Genomic DNA, 8109 nt, shown 5'->3' on the forward strand with positions numbered 1-8109 from the left:
GATGAACAAATTGCTAGAGTAATACAACATGATGTTGTTGAATCTGATGATGAGCTTGAAACTAAAACTCCTTAAACACCTGCTAGAACTAGCCTTCCTAGATATGAATTGCCTAAGGTACCGGAAGGTTATGTTATGAGTGAAGAAGCAACTAGAAATATTCTTGCTTGCAATGATAGAGATGATCTAGAGAAATTATTATGCAAGTATAAAGAAAAATCTCTGAATGCTAGAATGAAATGTGATCCTAAGTTTGCTACTTCACCTATCTATATTGCTGATAAGGATTATGAATTCTCTGTCGACCCAGAGTTAATTACTTTGGTTGAATCTGATCCTTTCCATGGTTATGAAACTGAAACTGTTGTGGCACACCTTACTAAGTTGAATGATATAGCCACCCTTTTTACCCATGATGAGAAAACTCGCTATTACTTTATTCTCAAATTATTTCCTGTCTCATTAAAGGGTGATGCTAAAGCTTGGTACAATAATCTTGCTCCTGGTTGTGTGCGTAGTCCCCAGGATATGATTTTTACTTCTCTGGAAAATATTTTCCTGCTCATAAGAAACAAGCTGCCTTGCAGGAAATATTTAACTTTGTGCAAACTAAAGAAGAGAGTCTCCCACAAGCTTGGGGGAGGCTTTGCCAGTTACTTAATGCTTTGCCTGATCATCCTCTTAAGAAAAATGAAATACTTGATATCTTCTATAATTGACTAACCGATGCTTCTAGAGACTTCCTAGATAGTTGTGCTGGTTGTGTTTTCAGGGAACAAACTATTGCTCAAGATGAGGAATTATTGAATAACATATTGAAGAATTATGATGATTGGACTCTTCCTGAACCACCGGCTAAATCCACTCCAAAGAAGAGGGGCATATTATATCTCAGTCCTGAAGATATGCAAGAGGCAAAGAAATCTATGAAGGAAAAAGGTATTAAAGATGAGGATGTTAAAATTTACCTCCTATTGAAGAAATACATGGGCTTAAGACACCACCACTGCCTAAGGTGGTAGAGGTAAATTCTCTTATGAAGTTCAATGAAAATGATAATCCTCACAATATGCATCCTAGTCAATGCCTTTATGAGTTTGAAAACTACATTAGGAAACAAGATCACTTCAATGCAAATGTTATGAAACAATTGAAATACAACTCTGATATGATTGCTCGCTTGAGTGACTTGTTATTTGGAATCTCAAATGATGTTAGAGGTGTTGGAAAACATGCTTCTATGGTTCAAACCCAGTTCGAACAAGTTGCTAAATCACAAAGAGAATTGCTTGATGAAATGAATAACAATATACATGACGTTGTTGTTAGAGTTGCAACTAGAGGAGGTAACATGACTCAGGAACCACTTTATCCTGAGGGACACCCAAAAAGAATTGAACAAGACTCACAATGAAACAACACTAGTGCACCTAGTCCTTCTAAAAGGAAAAAGAAGAAAGATGATAGGACTTTGCATGCTTCTAGTGAACCTGAAATAGAAAAACCTCCTGATAAAGAAAATGAAACTTCTATCTCTGATGCTGAAACTCAATCTGGTAATGAACATCCACCTAGTGATAATGAAAAAGATAATGCTGATGTTCATGAAGACACTCAACCAAATGAAAAAGAACCAGAAAATGATGTTGAAATAGAACCACCTGTTTATCTTGATAACCCACAACCTAAGAATAAAAGGTATGATAAAAGAGATTTCATGGCTAGGAAACAAAGTAAAGAAAGAGAACTGTGGGTTCAAAAACTTATGCCTTTTCCACCCAAGTCAACTAAAAAGAATGATGAAGAAGAATTTGAACGCTTTGCTGAAATGCCGAGGCCAGTCTTTTTGCGTACTCGCTTGACTGATATCTTGAAAATGCCTCCTTATGCAAAGTATATGAAAGACATCATCACTAATAAGAGAAAAATACCGGAAGCTGAAATCTCCACTATGCTTGCTAATTATACTTTTAAAGATGGAGTACATAAAAAACTTGGAGATCCGGGTATACCAACTATACCTTGCTCTATCAAAAAGAATTATGTGAAAACTGCTTTGTGTGATTTAGGAGCTGGTGTTAGTGTTATGCCTTTCTCTTTATATAAAAGACTTGACTTGAATAAACTCACACCTACTAAAATATCTTTGCAAATGGCTGACAAGTCAACTGCCATACCTATCGGTATCTGTGAGGATGTGCCCGTAGTTGTTGCTAATGTTACTATTTTGACTGACTTTGTTATACTTGAGATGCCCGAGGACGACAACATGTCGATTATCCTTGGTAGACCCTTCTTGAATACTGCAGGGGCTGTTATTGATTGCAATAAAAGCAAGGTCACTTTTCATATCAATGGTAATGAGCATATGGTGCACTTTCCGAAGAAACAATTCCAAGTGAATGGTATTACTGTTATTGAAAAATCTCCGACAATCACTATTGGAAGTTTTCAAATACTTCTACCTACTGTCAGAAAGAAATATGAAATGCTTATTATTGGAGAGATGCATATCCCCATTGAGGTAACTTAGTGATTTACGAAAGTTCTTTAGTTTCATGCTAATCGAAAGTGGTTGTTAATAAGACCTGATCAACCTTATTAATGAATCGTTTTTGAGGGGTATGAAGTTGATGAATTTAGTAAGCACTACCTTCTATCTTTACCTTTTGTTTTCTGTTTTTATTAGTTAAATAAAATAAAATGCCATGTTTTGTCTGTTTTCGGAATTTCCCGTGCAATAAAAAATGACCCAAAAATAAAAGTTCTCAGAATTCCCTGAAAATTTTATGCGATTTTTTTTGAATATTTAAGAATTTTTTGTGCAAATAATACCAGAGGGAGGTGCACCAGGTGGGCACAACCCACCTGGGCACGCCAGGACCCCCAGGCGCGCCCTGGTGGGTTGTGGTCCCCATGTGGGCCCTCCACTTATCTCTTTAGCCCACATTGTCTCTCCAGAAAAAATTCCCTCTTACTCTCTCTCCCGAGTTCTTGATCTCAAACCCGTGGATTTTGATCTCTTTGCTCGAAGCTCCGTTTCTGAAACTGTTTCGGGGGATTGTTGCTTGGTATGAGACTCCACCTTTTGTCCAATTAGTTTTTGTTTTAGTGGTTTATACTTTGAATAATTAGCTACTCTTGGTGCTGCTGTAGATGTGCTTGCATGTTCATTACTTAGTGTTCTAAGTAGTCTGAATGCTTGCTATGGCCTCTATGCATCAGTAGTTGCTATCAACTTTGTGAAGTTTCGTTGGAAAAAGTTTGTGGACTAAAAATTCAGATTTTTGTTCATAGGAAAAATTGTACGCGGACATGATGAACCTATTTGGAAGGAGTTCTTCGAGGAGACAATCCTCGGGGGCATCCTCTAGTGACAGTTCTGCTCGTCGGTCTTATGTTGAACCAAGTGAAAGTTCCATGCGAGATGCTGCCACTAAAACATGCTTATGGCCTTGCGATGAGTATATGACGCAAGTGGGCATTAAGGAGGAATTCGAGCAATATGTTCACAATGCCGGTCTCGGTCCCTACCTTTCAGATAAGTGTGAACAACGCCATCTTCTCACTGAATAATTTGTCAAAGTATTTAAATATTTTCCACGTGAGTCTAGGGTGTCGTTTATGCTTTATGATGAACCATTTACTATCCCACTAGATAACTTTGCTTACCATTGCAAACTTCCATTTTGGGGTGCGCTTGATGAGCCACCAAAGGCTGAGTATGAATCCTTCTTGACTAGCCTTTGTTACGGTGAAAATAGGGGAGTGAGACAAGGAAGAATAAAGAGCATTCACTTTCCCGCAGTTCAGTATTTTGCATTATTTAACGGGAAATGCATAGTAGGCAAGCAAGATTGTAGCATACTTTATGCGCCAGACTTGAGCCTCATTCACACCACTCTCACTGGTGAAAGGAATTATAACCTAGGAGCGATTGTTGCACATAGACTTCAGCATAACGCCAAAGTGGTTGGTTCTATGGTGGAATTTATGCCACACGTCTAGCGCGAGGGCTGGGTGTTTCACCTTTTCCCTTTGATCCTATCCTACCCACTCGATATTTAGATTTTGATGCCTTAAAAGATCATAAGATTCTCAAGGGAAGGGCTGATAACTTCACTTATAATCTGATGTTTAACCAATCACATGTTGTGGACACATATTTGCCTGCGCCTACTCTCTTTGATTGTAACAGCAAGGAAAGATATTTTGTTCTTGAGAGCGAGGCCCGAGCTCACAATGCAGCAGTGTTGGCGGCACGGCGTGCTGAGGCCTCCGCACCGAGAGCCTCGATGAGCTACCACGCCGACTACTACCCTCCAGGCTACTGATCGATTACCAACTTAGGCCAAAAGCCTAAGCTTGGGGGAGTACGTGTTTCTCACCGACATTATATTCATGTCCACATATCATTCTATTTCTCGGTGTTCACACTTTTTCATTGTATCATCCATGCTTAGATTTATTTTCTTGCTTTCTTCTTGTGTGTTTGAAAATTTTAGGAAAAACCAAAAAAATTAGTTGTAGTAATCTAGTTTCTATGCATGCTTAGTAGTAGAACTAAAAAGAAAATACAAAAAGATTTCCTTGTTCTTATTTTGCTTGTTGGGAGCTTTCCCGTGTAAATAGTTTTTCTCATTTTTTCTTTTCCTTTTTTTATTTGCTTGCTCAAGAAAACCAAAAACTCCAAAAATATTTCAGTGTGTTTCTCTGAATTTCTTTTCTTTTTATTCGAGTCTTACCAAGGAGAAGACCAGGATGGAAATGTTGAGTGGCTCTCATATGAATAATTGTTGAACTAATAAGAGCCCATTTTACCTTGTCTTCTCTTGTTGTATAAAATGTTTTGCAGATTCCAGCTTAGTCCATGGCACTCTTGCACTATTATTATTTTCACATCATTCGATCGTGCAAGTGAAAGGCAATAATGACGATATTCGATGAGCTGGTCGTGGCAAAGAGAAACTGGTATGAACTCGACTTGTTCTGTCTGTGTAAATATGTTTAACCTAGTATCCAGGCTTCAACCCATTATGATTAATGATGTTTGCAATGACAATTAGAGATTATAGTTTCTCATGCCATGGATAAGTAGCTAGGAGTGGATAATGATTTATCTTGGATATCAACATAGCGTTAAAATGATTGTGATGTAGTATGATGCTATGGTATCCTCCTCTGAATGTTCGAGTGGCTTGACTTGGCACATGTTCATGCATGTAGTTGAATCAAAACCAACATAGCCTCTATTATATTTATGTTCATGGTGTTCATATCCTGCTCATGCTAGTGTCCAATGTTACTTATGCCTAATGCCAGGTTATGATCGTTGTTGCTCTCTAGCTGGCCGCTTCTCAATCTTAATTGCTAGCCATCGCCTGTACTAAGTGGGAATTCTGCTTGTACACCAAAAACCTTGAACCCAAAGTTATTCCAGATGAGTCCACCATACCTACCTATATACGGTATTACCCTCCCGTCCTAAGTAAATTTGCATGTGCCACCTCTAAAAACTTCTAAAAATTATCCTTTTTGTGTGCCTGGATCATTCAGGGAATGACAGCAGGTGGTCGATATCTTTCGTGCTAAGCGGGTTATTCTCAGGTCGAGTGTTTATTCACTCGCCATCGCATGAGAAAATGGGCGGTAATAGGGATGCCCAGTTGTTGGGGAACGTAGTAATTTCATGCATAGCAACGAGAGCGGAGAGTGTTGGCCACGTACACTCGTAGACCGTAAGTGGAAGCATTATGACAACGCGGTTGATGTAGTCGTACGTCTTCATGATCGACCGATCCTAGTACCGCACGTACGGCACCTCCGCGATCTGCACACGTTCAGCTCGGTGACGTCCCATGAACTCACGATCCAGCAGAGTGTCGAGCGAGAGCTTCGTCAGCATGACGGCATGATGACGGTGATGATGAAGCTACCGGCGCAGGTCTTTGCCTAAGCACTACGACGATATGACCGAGGTGGATTATGGTGGAGGGGGCCACCGCACATGCCTGGAAACAATCAACTTGTGTGTCCTAGGGTGCCCCCTGCCCCCGTATATAAAGGAGCAAGGGGGAGGCCGGCCGGCCTTGGGGCGCGCCAAGGAGAGGGGGGAGTCCTCCTCCTAGAAGGAGTAGGACTCCCCCTTTCCTAGTCCAACTAGGAAGGGGGAAGGGGAAAGGAAGGAGAGGGAGAGAGGGAGGAAAGAGGGGGCGCCCCCCCTCCTTGTCCAATTCGGACTCCCAAGGGGGGGCGGCCAGCCCTAGGCCCCCTCCTCTCTCTCTGACAAGGCCCATGTAGGCCCATTAGTTCCCCCGGGGGTTGCGATAACCACCCGGCACTCCGATAAATATCCGGTGACCCTCGGAACTCATCCAGTGTCTGAATATAGTCGTCCAATATATCAATCTTTATGCCTCGACCATTTCGAGACTCCTAGTTTTGTCCGTGATCACATCCGGGACTCCGAACTATCTTCGGTACATAAAAACACATAAACTCATAATACCGATTGTCACCGAACGTTAAGGGTCCGGACCCTACGGGTTCGAGAACTATGTAGACATGACCGAGACACGTCTCCGTTCAATAACCAATAGCGGAAACTGGATGTTCATATTCTCTCCTACATATTCTACGAAGTTCTTTATTGGTCAAACCGCATAACAACATACGTTGTTCCCTTTGTCATCGGTATGTTACTTGCCCGAGATTCGATCGTCGGTATCTCAATACCTAGTTCAATCTCATTACCGGCAAGTCTCTTTACTCGTTCCGTAATGCATCGTACCGCAACTAACTCATTAGTTACAATGCTTGCAAGGCTTATAGTGATGTGCATTACCGAGAGGGCCCAGAGATACCTCTCCGACAGTCGGAGTGACAAATTCTAATCTTGATCTATGCCAACTCAACAAGTACCATCGGAGAAACCTGTAGAGCACCTTTATAATCACCCAGTTAGGTTGTGACATTTGGTAGCACACAAAGTGTTCCTCCGGTATTCGGGAGTTGCATAATCTCATAGTCATAGGAACATGTATAAGTCATGAAGAAAGCAATAGCAATATACTAAACGATCAAGTGCTAAGATAACGGAATGGGTCAAGTCAATCACATCATTCTCTAATGATGTGATCCCTTTAATCAAATGACAACTCATGTCCATGGCTAGGAAACTTAACCATCTTTGATTCAACGAGCTAGTCAAGTAGACGCATACTAGTGACACTCTGTTTGTCTATGTATTCACACATGTACTAAGTTTCCGGTTAATACAATTCTAGCATGAATAATAAACATTTATCATGATATAAGGAAATATAAATAAAAACTTTATTATTGCCTCTAGGGCATATTTCCTTCAGTCTCCCACTTGCACTGGAGTCAATAATCTAGATTACACAGTAATGATTCCAACACCCATGGAGTCTTGGTGCTGATCATGTTTTGCTGGTGAGAGAGGCTTAGTCAACGGGTCTGCAACATTCAGATGCACTAGGTATCTATGTCTCCCTTCAGTCTCCCACTTGAAAATTTCTATGTCTCCCTCCTTGACTTGATCGCGGATGGAATTGAAGCGTCTCTTGATGTGCTTGGTTCTCTTGTGAAATATGGATTCCTTTGCCAAGGCAATTGCACTAGTATTGTCACAAAAGATTTTCATTGGACCCGATGCACTAGGTATGACACCAAGATCGGATATGAACTCCTTCATTTGCTGCTTCCGAAGCAGCTATGTACTCCGCTTCGCACGTAGATCCCGCCATGACGCTTTGCTTAGAACTGCACCAACTGACAGCTCCACCGTTCAATATAAACACGTATCCGGTTTGTGACTTAGAGTCATCCAGATCAATGTCAAAGCTTGCATCGATGTAGCCATTTACGACGAGCTCTTTGTCACCTCCATAAACGAGAAACATATCCTTAGTCCTTTTTAGGTATTTCAGGATGTTCTTGACCGCTGTCTAGTGATCCACTCCTGGATTACTTTCGTACCTCCCTGCTAAACTGATAGCAAGGCACACATCAGGTCTGGTACACAGCATTGCATACATGATAGAACCTATGGCTGAAGAATAGAGAACACCTTTCATTTTCTCTCTA

Source organism: Aegilops tauschii, unplaced genomic scaffold (genome assembly GCF_002575655.3).
Source record: "Aegilops tauschii subsp. strangulata cultivar AL8/78 unplaced genomic scaffold, Aet v6.0 Super-Scaffold_100254, whole genome shotgun sequence".
Classification (NCBI taxonomy): domain Eukaryota; kingdom Viridiplantae; phylum Streptophyta; class Magnoliopsida; order Poales; family Poaceae; genus Aegilops; species Aegilops tauschii.